The sequence below is a fragment of the Prionailurus viverrinus genome, chromosome B3 (assembly GCF_022837055.1).
Source record: "Prionailurus viverrinus isolate Anna chromosome B3, UM_Priviv_1.0, whole genome shotgun sequence".
NCBI lineage: Eukaryota > Metazoa > Chordata > Mammalia > Carnivora > Felidae > Prionailurus > Prionailurus viverrinus.
Window position 1 is genome coordinate 35,920,718 of NC_062566.1, and position 16,877 is coordinate 35,937,594.

General features: G+C 38.0%; 1 protein-coding gene across 2 annotated transcripts in view; it reads right to left on the bottom strand.

Moving 5' to 3' along the window:
- Positions 1–16,877, bottom strand: part of ZNF609 (zinc finger protein 609) — a 210,976-nt gene that overhangs the window by 118,483 nt on the left and 75,616 nt on the right. The gene's annotated exons all lie outside the window — the stretch shown is intronic.

The following is a 16,877-nucleotide window of genomic DNA, read 5'->3' on the forward strand; positions in this document are numbered from 1 at the left end:
TTAATGTTTATTTATTTTTGAGAAAGAGAAAGAATGTGAGCCAGGGAGGGAGACAGAGAATTCCAAGCAGGCTCCAGGCTCTGAGCTGTCAGCACAGAGCCTGATGAAGGCTTGAACTCATGAACTGTAAGATCATGACCTGAGCTGAAGTCGGACACTTAACCAACTGAGCCACCCAGGAGCCCCTACTCACATTTAATTTTAAACTGTGTGTCAACTAAGTAAATTAATCCTAATTAATTAAATACACTGAGCTAAGTGGCCTTTTAAGAAAATGGTTAGACTTTGGGGCACCTGGGTGGCTCAGTTGGTTAAGTGTCCGATTTCAGCTCAGGTCATGATCCCACAGTTCCTGAGTTTGAGCCCTGCATTGGGCTCTGTGCTCATAGCTCAGAGCCTGGAGCCTGCTTCAGATTCTGTGTCTCCCTCTCTCTCTGCTGCTCCCCCACTCATGCTCTGCCTCTGTCTCTCTCAAAAATAAAAATAAATCTTAAAAAAAAAAAAAGAAATGGTTATGATTTCTGGCTCTTAACTGTCTCTTCAAATCACATCATGGCCACTTATACTGATCAACATTACATACACACATATTCTGAAGTACCTACCTATAGAGTCTCATTTGAAGTTCCCATTTTAAAACCAAGTCTACTTTTCAGGCAGTTCAAATGTGGACCACTAACTGGTCATGCTTACATTCTTTCTCCATGGTTACTCATGGCTACTTACTTAAATTAGAAAAGTCTCTGACTGAATGGAGAGGTCAGTGTTAAGTGGGTACTTCTTGACCTCCTTACTTTAACCAAAACTCATGGTGAATTTTAAGAAGCCCCAAAAAGGAACTGAGCTCAATATGAAGGGCACTTATTTCAGTATCATTCCTATCTTGATTCTCTTAAAAGATGATCAGAATCCCACAGTGACAACTTCAAATTCCCTTGCCATTTTGCTCGTTTTCCATTCTGTATTCAGTACTTCTAAAGTTAAAGACATGAAATGCATTTGGTACAATGTTTATGGTATGTAACTTGGTGGGCATTCCTAGTAGCTGAAGCAAAAATTAAGGGTAAATATGAAGTAGTTTTATAAATTATCAATAAAGAACTTCATTCTAGTAAAGAGACAAACACAAAATTAAGAAACTATTAGTGGATAAAAAGCTATGTTTAGTGAGCAGTATGCACAGCAATGAATACTGTTATTCACTACAATCTAAATGTACTGAAGGGAAGTGGTTTAGTTTCCCATGCTCTTTTATATAGCCAGTTTAATTAAACTCAGTAGATCAAACAGATTGAAGTCACACTGAAATGGGTACACAATTCTTCACTTGCTCTACAACAAAACATAAAGACCCTCGTTTCCCTTGTGAATATGACAAAATACCATGGAGAATCAATTCTCATTAAGGGATGGTATCATTATGCCTGAAAACAAAACAAAACAAAAACAAGAGTGTTTTTTAGTCCAAGTATAAAAAGCAAAAATAAAGTAAAAATGAACCTTCACTGTTTGCTCTCAGCCTCTTAACGTTAACCTCTTCCTTACATCACCCCACAATTTAAACATGACCAGAGAAGCAATAATAGAACACTCAGCGTGCTTATAGCTCCTCTTATGTGATTATCTACTCCTATAGTGGATTTCATAACAAGCAGCTTCCTTGACCACAACAGCTCTCCCTTCTCTGAGCCACTGAGGAATTATTGTGACTATTACTCATCTGGCTTGCATATTGTTTGGTATACACAGTTATTTTAATCCTTTTTATAAGTATAGGTCACTCCTTTCCCTCAACTGGATAATTAGTAATTGCTCTCTTTCTAGGCAAACACAACACACAAACACACACATACACACACACACACACACACATACACAGCTGCTACTAATATTAACATTAAATTTTTGCTGGCTTCAGCTTCTGAACTATTAACTCAGGTTATTTTTTATTTTTTTATTTTTTTTTATTTTTTTTTTCAACGTTTATTTATTTTTGGGACAGAGAGAGACAGAGCATGAACGGGGGAGGGGCAGAGAGAGAGGGAGACACAGAATCGGAAACAGGCTCCAGGCTCTGAGCCATCAGCCCAGAACCTGACGCGGGGCTCGAACTCACGGACCGCGAGATCGTGACCTGGCTGAAGTCGGACGCTTAACCGACTGCGCCACCCAGGCGCCCCAACTCAGGTTATTTTTTAATTATGACAATCATGAGATTACTGCAAATAAACCAAGACTGCAAAACCCCTTCCTATTTGTCTAGCACCATTAGTTAAATTTGAGAAATGTAGCAGAATTACATACAGTAATCTCAGCCAGCAACTCAAAGAATGTGTGTGGCTGTGATACAGAGGGATTATTAGTAACGTATGAGCCTAATGTGGGTGTCATATTAGTCCCTCCATCAAATTAAATGATACAGGCAGCCAAGCATTGTGGTAAAATGACCAGCTTTGAAGTCACACACACAGACCTAGGTGATAAATCAACTTCTATTCATTTCTAGTTGTGTGATCTTGGGGAAGTAAATGTATCTAAGCCACAGTTTCTCCAAATGTAAAATGAGAATAGTTACCACCTTCTTGTCAAGGTTGTGAGATTATCAAAATAAACTGTTGCCTAGCACAGTCCCCTTTGAAGGCACTCAAAATAAATGATTGCTATTATTACTAATTACAATGACTTTCAGTGAACATAACTTTTATATTTTTTGGGGAACCAACATTTATCAATACCCTTGGTATTATGCCAAACTAAGTATGATGAGTGGATCTTGGAGAACGAAATTATTAGGCTTCATAGTAAGATCTGAGATTTATTCCCAGGAGTTGCAAGGAGTTTGGAAATTTGTAAAACTCAAAAGGATAATTCAGGTGTCTGATGGCACATTATTCAACATAGTATGAAATTTTTCACAGGCAGCAGGATGTAGACCGGCATCTCACTGAAACTTGAATTTGAAATCCAGTTCCTAAGGCAACTTAACAAAATAGCATGCACCAAGCCTCCTCTGAAAAATAATTGAATGACTTTGATCTTCACAATACCCAAGCACAATAATGTTTAGTTCCTGGTTCTCAGCAGATAGGAAACACAATGTTAACACTTGATCAGTTGACTGGGATAGGTTTTTGGCTACAAGGCCTTGGTAGATCTTAGTCTATCAGTAGGTATCAGTTCAGAAAGAGGAATGACAACTATTATGAGAGAATCTATTTTGCATTATAAAAAGGGAGTTAGAATATAGAAACCTTAGGTCCTAAGCAACCTAATCTTAATAAGTAACATTATTTTTTTGAAGTTAAGATCTATCCTATTTTGATTTACTATGTTAAGACATACAATTATGAGGTTGGGCAATGGTACTTACTCTGCAATCAGTGGACTAAGAACAACCCTCACAAAGATTTCTCTACAAGAGAAAGACTGGCTAACAAGCAAAGAAGACAGTTTTAGAAAGTGCTATTACCAAAATAAAATGAGGCAATGGATTAGACCATGAATAACTGGGAGATAGTCCCATTAGATAAGTGAATCTGGAAGAACTGATGGCTAAGTGATGAGTAAGCCAGGTACTAGGGAGGAACAATCAAGTTGAGGAGCCATTAAGTGAAGAAGTTTAACACTTAAAATACACATTCTATGGATTTCAGTCATCTTTGACCTGTTTCTATTCTTTACTTTCTAAAATCAGTCAGTTAGGAAGTCCTGCCAATTTCTTCTTCATAATAGTCATTTATTCCTTTTACCCAACATCTTTTCCACCTCAACAACAACAACAACAACAAAAAATGGGGCACCTGGGTGGTTCAGTCAGTTAAGTGTCTGACCCTTGGTTTCGGCGTAGGTCATGATCTCACGGTTCATGAAGTTCAAGACCCGCGCTGGACTCTGCTGACAGAACAGAGCCTGCTTGGGATTCTCTCTCTCTCCTCTCTCTCTGGCCCTCTCCTGTTTGTGCCCTCTCCCTCTCAAAATAAATAAATTAAATTTAAAAAAAAATTTTAAATAAATAAAATCTTTTCCATCTCTTGTTCTTTTCCTGATTGTCTCTCAAATATGTGTATGTTTGCATAGAGAGTAGCAAAAAACTTAAGAGATAAGCCTGTCAGAAAGAAGAGGTCCCAAGTTTCCTATGTTAGAATCTAAATAATGAGTGTGAAGGAAAATTTCACTTTCAGAAATAAATATAAGGGATTCCCTGGGTAAGAGAGGAATATGAACAAGGAATAAATGAATTCTATCGAGATGGAATACCATCTGATGGGTTGTAGAAAGCCAAAGGACCCTTTGCTGAAAAAATGAAACCAAAGCAAAAAATAGGGAAAGAGGAAAAGTGTTAAAAGTATGTGGCTACTCTAGATCCAGGACAGAGGTATAAAAACTCATCTGGTGTAAGATATGGCTACATAAGCTTCTAGTTTGCTCTACTCTGTTTATCAAGACCTTATCTCCTAAAATGGCCTGGTTAAAAGAGCATATGTTGAAAGAGACTTTCTGTGACCTTACTAAGCCACAATTAATTTTTTCTCCTTTATAGTCTTATATTTGAAATTCCATTTAATTCAATCTATTCTGTCTTATGTCACACAATTATTCTTCTGGATACTTATATTAACTATCTTGCTTTTATCACAGAGGGGATGAACAGGAGAGAAAAACAGAATACTAAATGAGCTATCTGTGAAGGCACTTAGTAAACTGAGAAACGTTAAACAAATTAATCTATTCAGTTAATATTTATTTACTAAACAGCTACTATGTGCCAGACATAAAACTGGACACGGTCTGTGTTCTCATGGGGGTTTATACCCTTGGAGGCACTGAGGAACATTAGCAACTATTAATATAATTATTCATTTAGGTCCATCTTTCCTACTAGATGGCGAAATTCTCTAAAGGGCTAGATCATTTTTAAAAATTCCCCCTGGGGCGCCTGGGTGGCGCAGTCGGTTAAGCGTCCGACTTCAGCCAGGTCACGATCTCGTGGTCCGGGAGTTCGAGCCCCGCGTCAGGCTCTGGGCTGATGGCTCAGAGCCTGGAGCCTGTTTCCGATTCTGTGTCTCCCTCTGTCTCTGCCCCTCCCCCGTTCATGCTGTCTCTCTCTATCCCAAAAATAAATAAATGTTGAAAAAAAAATTAAAAAAAATAAAAATAAAAAAAAAATAAAAATTCCCCCTAACAACGACCACCGTACCTAGCACACGGCAGGGACAAATAAATGCCAGTACTGGAAATACTTTACATAAAGGCTCTTCTAGTGCTCAGTCACAAGGCCCCTTCTAAAGGTCTTGATGTGGCCACCAGTATTCTCCTTGCTACAGACCCCAAGCCCTCAGCCAGTCATCCTTTGCCCTGAACTGCTACCCACCATTTTTATCTTTGAGGTTCTCCCACACTCCATCCCTGGCTGACTAAGCTCTCTGCCTTTTCATCTCCAGGACCTGGGTCTCACTAGCATCACCTTTGATTCCATTTTAAAGCCAAACTATTTTGTGTTTCCAAACAGGTGCTGTGATTAAGGTAGAATAACAGTACTTCCTTGATCTAAAGTGAAAAAATTTACATCTTTAAGCTCAACATTAATATAGTTCATAAGGTTAGAGCCCAGCCTGGGAATTATCCTCTCTGGGAATTTCTTCATAGCCAAAGCTAAAGGGGCGAATTTAATTGCAAATGTATAAATTCCCTCAAACACTAAAAAGGTCACTTAGTACAACAGCTTGATTTCAAACTGATGGACAAAAATAGGATGAAACAGAAAAATATTAAATTCTAGGGTGAAGGTCCAGATGAAAGACTTGCTAATTAAAAGGGAATGGTGAGTGACAGAAAAAAAAAAAGAAAAAAGACATCCAAAATTTCAAATGAATGCATCTCAGCTATCCCCAAGAGCCAGAATTTCATTCTTTTTAAAAAATTTTTTAAATATATTTTTTAATGTTTATTTATTTTTGAGAGAGAGAGAGAGAGAGACAGTGAGCAGGGCAGGGGCAGACAGAATCTAAAGCAGGTTCCAGGCTCTGAGCTGTCAGCACAAAGCCTGATGCAAGGCTTGAACTCACAAACTGTGAAATCATGGCCTGAGCCAAAGTCAGACGCTTAATGCACTAAGCCACCCAGGCATCCCCAGAATTTCATTCTTACCAAAAACATCAGCAAGAACTACATTTAATACTAAATAATGTTTACTGAATGAGTCTAGATGTTAGGTATAATTATCCTATTTCCTCTTTATGGTTTTTTTATCTTTAATGCTTAAAAGTCCTCCTGTAGGTCTTATTTATTATAAATTGCATGAAATCCTTTTTCTAAGCAGATAGGATATAAATAATAATTTAAAATTCTCGTAATTGGTGAATAAATTTAAATACATATTAAATCTAGTCAGAAGAAAAGAATTTTAATAGCCCTCAGTAATGTTACTGCCATTAAACACACTGTATATAACATCTGAATGCTCGTCAACATTATGTCATGAGGCTACAAATGCATTAAGTACCCAAGTATGCAAAGACTAGTAGTATTATCAGTGGCTAGGAGGGAAGGATAAAAAACAGTTATCTGAGAGTTAAATGAGTTAATGTATAGGAAGTATTTAGAGTAATACCTGACATTTAATAAGTACTGACAGAATAGTAGTCGTAATAAAGGGCTCATACAAATAGTTAAAACAGAGATCCACAAAGTCCCAAAATTAAAATGAAAAGAAAAAATCCAAACAGAACTTGCAAAAAATATATATGAACAAGTATAAGACATTTGAAAAATTATTGAACACTGTTATTTCACTTTTAAGAATCAACTCAAGAGGGGCGCCTTGGTGGCTCAGTTGGTTAGGCAACTGACTTCAGCTCAGGTCATGATCTCACAGTCTGTGAGCTGGAGCCCCACGTCAGGCTCTGTGCTGACAGCTCAGAGCCTGGAGCCTACTTCAGATTCTGTCCCCCCCCCCCCCCCCCCCCCCCGCTCAAACTCTGTGTCTGTCTCTCAATAATAAATAAACGTTTAAAAATTTTTTTAAAAGAAAAGAATCAACTCAAGAAAGAAAATAAATGCCAACAGATATGTGCATCAAGGGGGCCACTGTAACATTATTTATATCTAAGAATGTATCCACAACAAATAAATGTAGATTAGAGAATTTAATCTATTTGAAGAATCTGGAAATTTTATTTATAAAGAAAAAAGTTTCAAACAGCCCTAAAAGTTTAACGGTAGGGAATTAAGGAAACAGGTAATTTATGACACATCCTGACTCTGGAATATTTAGCATTAGCCAAAGAGATTTACAGGGAATTTTTAATGAAATAAAAAGATAAGTTAAGAAAGCAGCAGGAGGTCAATGGCTCAAAGCAAAATGCATATAAGGGACAGGTACCCAATGTTGAAAGTGGTTATTACAACATGTTGAATTATGAATTTTTGTTCTCTACACTTCTCTGTGTCTAACAAGTTATCCATATAAGTACAGGTCAGTTTCACAATAAAAAATTAAACATCTTTAAAGTGGGGGGAAAAATATCTGAGGGTTCCACTCTGCAGAGATTTGGAGACACAGAATTCCTACCGAATAATTCCTGTAATTCCTATTACAGTTATTATTACGAAGTTGTGTGGTGTCACATCTTTAAATTAAAAAAAAAAAGTTATACCAAAGTCAATGGCAATAAATTATATGGCTGGCAGTAAGCTAATGTGATAGATTTTACTTGTTTTCCAAACCACATGTACCACACCTTCAATAAAAACATCTTTTTAAGGAAGAACAAGCAGGTAGGAAGGACGAGATGACAGTGGAGGGAAAACAATACTTTATCCTAAATTTAGATTTGCACAGAAAGTCAGCAGGAGGGAAAGAGATCTTTTTTTTCGTTTTTCTTGTTTTAGATATGTACTAAACATATTTGGTCCAGTCCCAACAGTCCATAGCCCTCATCAAATAAAGAAAAAATTACCAAGACATATAAAAGAATTTTCACCATGCCTTTTATCTCCATGAACATTGCTATACTATAGATTCTGCCATCATTCTGAAATGACTTACCTCTAGGATATCAAATGACAAAATCTCCCTAATTGTAACTCCTATCCCCTTCTCTCTAGACTCTTGGTCCTGCAGGTTCCTGCGATCCCTTGCTTGGAGTCATTGAAGGACTCTAGGACTTTGATCTCTCATCATATTCCAGGTTCACCCTGGTTATCACAATATCACCTGCCACTCAGCCTGATTTCAAGACCAACCATTTAAATCAGGATCTCACCAGGGCACCTGTGTGGCTCAGTCAGTTAAGGGTCCGACTTTGCTCAAGTCATGATCTAATGACTCATGAGTTCAAGCCCCGTGTTGGGCTCTGTGCTGACAGCTGAGAGTGTGTAGCCTGCTACAGATTCTGTCTCCCTCTCTCTCTGCCCCTCCCCTGCTCACACTCTGTCTCTCTCTCTCTCTCTCTCCTTCAAAATAAATAAACAGTAAAAAATTTTGGGGGGGGGGGGGCGCCTGGGTGGCTCAGTAGGTTGAGTGTCCGACTTCGGCTCAGGTCATGATCTTGCAGTCTGTGAGTTTGAGCCCCGCATCGGGCTCTGTGCTGACAGCTCAGAGCCTGGCGCCTGCTTCAGATTCTGTGTCGCCCCCCTCTCTCTGTCCCTCCCCCACTCATGCTCTCTGTCTCATAAATAAATAAACATAAAAAAAATTTTTTTTAATTTTTTTTAAAATCAGGATCTTACTATGGTGGATTTCAGACCACTAACTAGCTGTGAAAAAATAAAAAAATAAAAATAAATAAAAGTAAAATAAAATAAGGAGACTAATATAAGGTTAACAACTTTTTTATTCAGTCAAAAAAAGGATAGTAAAAAAAAAAATCAAAAGCTATCATCTACCATAATTTCATAAAAGGGCATTTAAATACCAAAAGTAGGAAAGTCACTCTCAAAGGACAGTGCCTTCTGAAGAAGAAAGGAGAAAAAGAGAAACAAAACAAACAAAAGTTAATTTTTTTCAATGTAAAATATTTTCATTTTCAAATTTAAAAGGTTTCCTTTATAATATCTTTTTTGTGTAATTACTTTCTTTACCTAAGGAAATCCATTTGTAAAGCTATATTCAGTAGTGCCACCAGAGTTGAAGTTCGAATGTCAATTCCGAATTTTCAGGGTGAACAGACCCAGTTAAAGCCATTAATTAGTCTCTGTCCTCCAGCAGTACTTAGGACTTTTCCCTTAAGAGCTGGGATGGCAAACCAGGTCTGGAAAAGGTGCAAGGCTATCTTCCATCACTCAACATGAAGATAACAAAAACAAAAAATCAAATGACAAAAATTATCTCTCTGAAAGAGACTTTAAAGACCACTAAAAACAGACATAAGTCCCTTGTTTTAGAATACACCTTCTGGAACTTCTTCTTAGAAGATATTTTCCCCACTTTTGAATTGTTCTTCCTTTCCCCTTTGAAGAAATCTGCCCCTATCCACACCAACCTCCTCCAAGGCCACCTACAATAAATGAATGAACTGTGCAGGAGTAGGCAGATGGGAGGCATTAAAGACTTAACCCATAGGAGAACCGTTAAGGGAATGGAGTTACACAAACATTTAAAAATGTGAAACAAGAGATGTAGAGTGAGTGAGATCAATGGTTCTCAATTCTTTGACCATAATATACAGTGAAAATTACATTTCATTTCATCATCTCTCACTTGATTATATTTCTCTCCCAAATGGGTCTCCTTGCTTCCACCCTTGACAAACTTCAGTCTGTTCTCAATACAGCAGCAGCTCGAGGGATCCTGTTAAACACTGAATGATGAGTTGGGGCGCCTGGGTGGCTCAGTCAGTTAAGTGCCGACTTCAGCTGAGGTCATGATCTCACAGTTTGTGGGGTTGAGCCCCACATCAGCCTCTGTGCTGACAGCTCAGACCTGACGCCTGCTTCAGATTTTCTCTCTCCCTCTCTCTGTCCCTCCCCAAATCATTCTCTGTCTCTCTCAAAAATAAATAAACGTTAAAGTTTTCAAAAAACAAAAAAAACAAAAAAAACCAAAAAAAAAAAAAAAAAACCAACAACCCAAAAACAAAAAACAGCACACTAAATGGTGAGACTTTCACCTTCAGCCAAGACTGGGTAATAGAGATCAGATTTACCATCCTACCTGAAACAAAGAAAAAGACAATAAAAATATATGAAATGCTTTTCAAGACACTGGATATCAGGAAATGAAAACAGTGATCCCTAAAAGATGAGAAACAAATGAAGTAAGCTTTACAATCACCCCAGCTTACTGCCTGCTGCTACCTGAGGAGGAAGAACCCAAACAAAACCCAGGATTCTCCTAGAGTTGAGGAGACAGAGCTGGAAGTTCAAAGAGAGTGAAAACAGCTAGAGTTTACAGGGCAAAGTACAACAGAGGAAAGCACTACAAAAATTCTCGAGATCTGCAGAGGGTCCCCTTCAAGTTATCAGCTGAGTACTGGTCAGCAAATGTATATGAGGAAACAACCTAAGGCTGAGAAGAGAACCAGTCAAAAGTATTATAAGGGGAAAATACTCTAAGCTCACACAGGACAGGGAATAGTGCCTGCCCCCACCACCAGATAGGAAAACCTCACCACACAGCATATGCAGGTACTCTCTCACCTTGGTACCTTTGCACTTGCTCTTTTTAACCCCCAACCCCTCCTCAAACGTTTTTCCTCCAGATATCCTCTTAGCTCGCTTCCTTGTCTCCCTTAGGTCATTTATCAAAAGTCACCTTCTCCTTCCACTCCCTCACAAATCACCCATGCCATCTCCTCTGCTTTTTCTCCATAGCACTCATTACTATCTAACATACTATATACAGTATTTCTTTTGCTTATTGTCTATGTCTGTCTACTAGATTATCAATTCTTCAAGGCAGGATTTTTTCCTCTAGATCCTTGAATCAGTTATAATTTTATAGTTATAGTTTTGTCAGCTGGACAATCTCTAGGTCTGGTAGTATTTGCATTGCCGTTTTGTGTATCTCTTAACATTTTTATTGAACTAAATACTGTGTCTAAAAAAGGAGAAACTGAGGTAAACAATATTTATGCCCAGAAATAAACACACCTGTTTCTGTCAGGCCATTAGGGTGGGGATTTGAATCAATTCAGTGTATAGGTGAGATGGGTTTGGGTTTTAGTGTTACTTTTGTTAGCTTCAGTGCATCACAGTCTTCAAATTCTTCCAGTGCTAAATTGATAGTACCTTGTGTTTTAGTGTGAAAATTGGATTCATGGAGAATATTCCTTAGAGTTCTTGCTTCATCCTCAGTTTTCAATAAGTCTTACATACCTGTGCCATAGAGTAGGTGTCTCTCCATGTTCTTGCCCCTTCCCCAAGTGGTAGATTTATGTTGCTTTTTACTTGGTAAAAGACTAGGGGGTAGGAACAAGATTGTCTTGTTCCAGGTTTGGCCTTAGGCAAGCCCGTACACCTGAACCTCAGGGTTAGAGCTTACCCCAGGGCACACAACCTCTTTCTACTAGTGCAAGATCTATGTAGCTCAGGCAGGTTTCCTACAACCTTTCTATCTCTACCCCTTGTACTGCCCTCTTTTCCTCCCCACAGGGCAACTGAACTCTGTTTACACCAGAGTGCCTTGTACTTTTTTTTTTAACATTTATTTATTTTTGAGAGAGAGAGAGAGAGAGAGAAAACATGCTTGTGCACAGGCACACAAGCAGGGCAGGGACAGAGATAAGGAGACTAGAGGATCCGAAGCAGACTGTCAGTGCTGTCAATGCAGAGCCCAGAGCCTGACTCAGGGCTCAAACCCAGGAACCCTGAGATCATGACCCAAACCAAAGTCGGTCTCTTAACTGACTGAGCCACCCAGGCGCCCCTACTCTGCCTTGTATTCTAAGAGGTTCTTGGGCAGGAGGAAGCAAAGGGTAAGGATTTTGGTTTGTTTAGTAATGTATCCCTGTTTGGCACAGAGTAGGCACTCAACAAATGTGATTGATTAATTTTATGTTCAGTAAGTATGCATTCAAACACACACACACGCTTGAAATAACCTTACTAACTGTATTGAATTGCTTTAAAAAAAATGCTGGTTGCAACCAATTGATTTTATAACCCACTAATGATTCAAATCTGCAATTCATGAGGAGGGTGGGGACTTATGCAAACGAAGTGTTGTGTCAGTCACATATAGGCACGTGCAGGTGCAGAGTAGGGCACTCAAGAAACAGTCACAGAGATGAACATACTGAAGAGATGTCTAACTGTGCTTTTTGACTTTGGCTGCCCTTATGATGGTTTCCTGAAACCTTACAATAACTCCTCAACTGACTTTTGTTGGAGTGGATTTCTCTTCCTTACAACCCAACTATTTCTTAAAAAAATTTTTTTTTTTTTCAACGTTTATTTATTTTTGGGACAGAGAGAGACAGAGCATGAACGGGGGAGGGGCAGAGAGAGAGGGAGACACAGAATTGGAAACAGGCTCCAGACTCCGAGCCATCAGCCCAGAGCCTGACGCGGGGCTCGAACTCCCAGACCGCGAGATCGTGACCTGGCTGAAGTTGGACGCTTAACCGACTGCGCCACCCAGGCGCCCCAGAACCCAACTATTTCTAATACAACCTTAATACCACCACTATTATTCAATTTTTCGCTTTTGTTTTTATTTTTTTATTTTTCTCCTGGCTACAGAGCAATTCTTGCAAATTCACATAGCTGTGGTATCCTGCCCAACAACAAATTCCTGACAACCATCCTTTGGTACCCCCCATTTTTTTAATGTAATTAAAAAAATTTATTTATTTATTTATTTTTTTTGAGAAAGAAAGCGCAAATAGGGGAGGGCCAGAGAGAGAGGGAGACATGAATCTGAAGCAGGCTCCAGGCTCCAAGCTGTCAGCACAGAGCCCGACACAGGGCTCGAACACACGAACTGTGAGATCATGACCTGAGCCGAAGTCGGATGCTCAACCGACTGAGCCACCCAGGCACCCCCTTTAGTAGCCCTTTAATGCTATTCAGCAATCAACCTATTTGTTTCTGCACAACTCCCTATCCTAAATTTGTCAAACTTTTCTAAACAACTTGCAACTCCCCAAACCATCCTCAGTATTCCCAATCCACGCTCAGCAAATGACTTTGCCACCAAAATGAGACTAAGATTTATCCATCTTAGGCTCCCCTAAATTTGTTTTAATTCAAAAGTCCTTTATAAAATTTTTTTGTTCATGGGAGTGCCTGGGTGGCTCTGTCGGTTAAGCATCTGACTTCTGCTCAGGTCATGATCTCACAGTTCACGAGTTCAAGTCCCACGTAGGGCTCTGTGCTGACAGTTCAGAGCCTGGAGCCTGCTTCAGATTCTGTGTCTCCCTGTCTCTCTGCCCCTCCCCCACAAGTGCTCTGTCTCTTTCTCTCTCAAAAAAAAAAAAAATTTTTTTAAATTTAAAAACAAAATTTTTTTTCACCTATTTTCTCTGCTCCTTTCCTGTCTCAAAGGAAGATTTAAACCTTCCCCTGATGTGGCTAAGCTTTCTAAGCTTTATTCTTTTGTGTTCTGTTTATTTCTATTATACTTCAAACAGGTAAGAATAAAAATCAGAAATACCTTGGTACCCATCAACCAACTTATTGAATCCTAGTATTATATCATATTATTTCAGTCCCCTCCTTTTTAAAAATTAAAACATCATAGATTCAGGCCTCCTATGTATCCTTTCCTCATCCTAATCTCCTCCTCCTGTTCCCAAGGGAAACCATAATGAATTCATGATTTATTGTTGCCAAGCATAAATTTCAAGCATTTACTATATATTTATGTAATCCATAAACATTATACATTATTGTTTTCCAAGTTGTTTACCTTTTTTTGCTTAATACTTTTTTGACCTTTCTAAATTTTCTCCAATCAACATGTCATTAAAGAAAAATATTCTCTTGGGGTGCCTGGGTGGCTCAGTTGGTGAAATGTCTGAATCTTGATTTTGACTCAGGTCATAATCTCATGGTTCATGGGTTCAAGCCCCATGTCAGGATCTGCACTGGTACTGTGGGTCCTGCTTGAGATTCTTTCTCTCTCTCTCTCTCTCTCTCTGCCTGCCCTTCCCCTACTTGCACACTCTCTAAGTAAATAAACTTAGAAAAAAAATTTTTTTTTAATTTTTTTTAACGTTTATTTATTATTGAGAGACAGAGAGAGAGAGCATGAGCAGGGGAGGGGCAGCACAGACTCTGATGCGGGGCTCGAGCTCACAAACTGCGAGATCATAACCTGAGCCGAAGTCCGACGTTCAACCGACTGAGCCACCCAGGTGCCCCAGAAAAAATTTTTTACGAAGAAAAATATTCTCTACTTAACAACAGCAATCTTTTTCTTTTCCTGCCCCATCTAACTACTGAGATTTCTAAATGAGTAATCAATCTATACTTCCTACTGCCACTTTTTACTATTTACTTTCTCTATATCCGTTATGCCAACTCTTTAAATTGAGGGTGGGAGGTAAAGACAATAGGCCAGAAATTAAGCCATAGGATAAAAGTTGGATCTTTATCTTATACCATATATAAAAACTAATTCAAAATAGATCAAAGACCTAAACCTAAGAGCCAAAACTATTAATACTCTTTGAAAAAAAACATAAGGGACATTGGATTGGCAAGGATTTCTTGGCTGACAACAAAAATGCAGCCAACAAAAGATAAAATAGATAAATTGGACTTCATGAAAGTTAGAAACTTTTACACATCAAAAGGTGAAAAGACAACATATGAAATGGGAGAAAATACTTGCACATCACAGATCTAATAAGGGATTAACATACAGATTATGTAAAGAACTATAACTCAACAAAAAACCCAATGCAATTCAAAAATGGGCAAAAGATTTGAGTATCTTTCCAAAAGAAGATATATTGTATGTACAATAAGGACATGAAAAGATGCTCAACATCATTAGTCATTAGGAAAATGTAGATCAAAACCACAGTTAGGTACCACTTCATACTTATGAGGATCTGGGATTGTTATTATAAAACCAAACCAAACCAAACAAAAACAGACAATAACAAATATTGGTGATGATGTGGAGAAATTAGATCCTTTGTGTGTTGGTAGGAATACAAAAGATAGTGCAGCTCCTATGGAAAACAATATGGCAATTCCTTAAAAAATTAAACATTGAATTATTATATGAGTCAATAATTCCTCTTCTGGGTATATACTCCAAAGGATGTAAAGCAGGGACTTAAGCAAATATTTGCACACATATGTTCATAGCAGTATTATTTACAGCAGCCAAAAGGTGGAAGCAATCTAAGTGTTCACCTAAAGATGAATGGATAAACAAAATGTGGTATATACATATAATGAAATATTAAACAGCCTTAAAAAGGAAGTAAATTCTGACACAGGCTGTGACCTGACTGAACTTTGAGGACGTTATGCTGAGTAAAATAAGCCAGTTACAAAAAGACAAATATTGTATGATTCCACTTATAAAAGGTGACCTAGACTGGTCAAATTCACAGAGACAGAAAGTAGAATGGTAGTAGTCAGGGGCAGGGGAAGAAGGGATTGGGAAATTGTTTAATGGATATATTAGTTTCAGTTTTGCATGACAAGAACAGTTCTGGAGACTGGTTGCACACCAATGTGAATGTACTTATTAACACTACTGATTTGTATACTTAAAAATAATTAAGATCAGGGGCACCTGAGTCAGTTAAGCATCTGACTCTTAATCTCAACTCCAGTCATGATCTCATGGTTTGTAAGATGGCAAAGAGCCTGCTTGGGTTTCTCTCTCTGCCCACCCCCCAACCCCCACCTCTGCTCACGCTCATGTTCTCTCTCTCTCTCAAAATACATAAACTTAAAAAAATGGTTCAGATGATGAAATTTATGCTATGTATGTTTTACCACAATTTTTTTTAACTAAAAAAAAAAAGAAAAAGAAAAAGAAAAGTAAACTCTGGAACCAGGTTACATGGCTTTGAATCTTGGCTTTGCTGCTTCCTAGCTATGTGACCTTGGGTAAATTACCTAACTACCCTTTGCCTCATTTCCTCAGCTATAGATGGGGACATTAACAGTACGTACACCACTAATTTATTGTGATGATTAAATTAGTAAATACATATAAACTTACAAATAAACTTCTCACAACAGTCCTAGCATAGAGTACTATTTTTAAGTGATTCTTATTATTATTAGAGTTACCATTTTGAAAATATAATTTAATGTGGAATTCAGACCTATGGGCAAAAATGAGTTTCTTCTATGCAAAACTGAATAAAACAATTCATATGTTCTTTTCAGGTGAACTCTTCATATAAGGCAGCACTACCACTTGCATACACTGAGGAAAAATTTCCATAATATCTTATTTTTTCAAAGGTTTCATTTATGATTTGGATATTTCATCACAAATGGTTTTAGTAGATGTGCAGAATGTTCTAAGACTTTCTCTTCAGAGATTCTAACCAGTGCTATTTACTGGGCACATTTATTAATGTCTACTGATTCATCAATCTGTAATGAGAAGCATGGATTTAATAGCCATCTGGTGTAGTGTTGTTTCTATGGCATCTGATGTTTTACAATGTCCAAAGTAGAATTATTCAAAAGTGGCACCTCTTCTGTTTCTTCCCTGATCTCAAATATAGTATTGACCATTTCTAAGCAAGATAGCAAAATAAACAATTCTACAATTCTGTAAGGCTACAACCTTTCTTTCCTATTTTGTATTTATAGATGCTGAAAAAATTCAAACTTTTTTCCCTGTGAAAATGAGATATTTTGTGGTTACAGACCAGTGTAGTCTGTTTGGAATGGTTTCTTCTGCAAACTCGTCCTTGCAAATAAGACAATTAGGTTAGAGAAGAAAATCACTG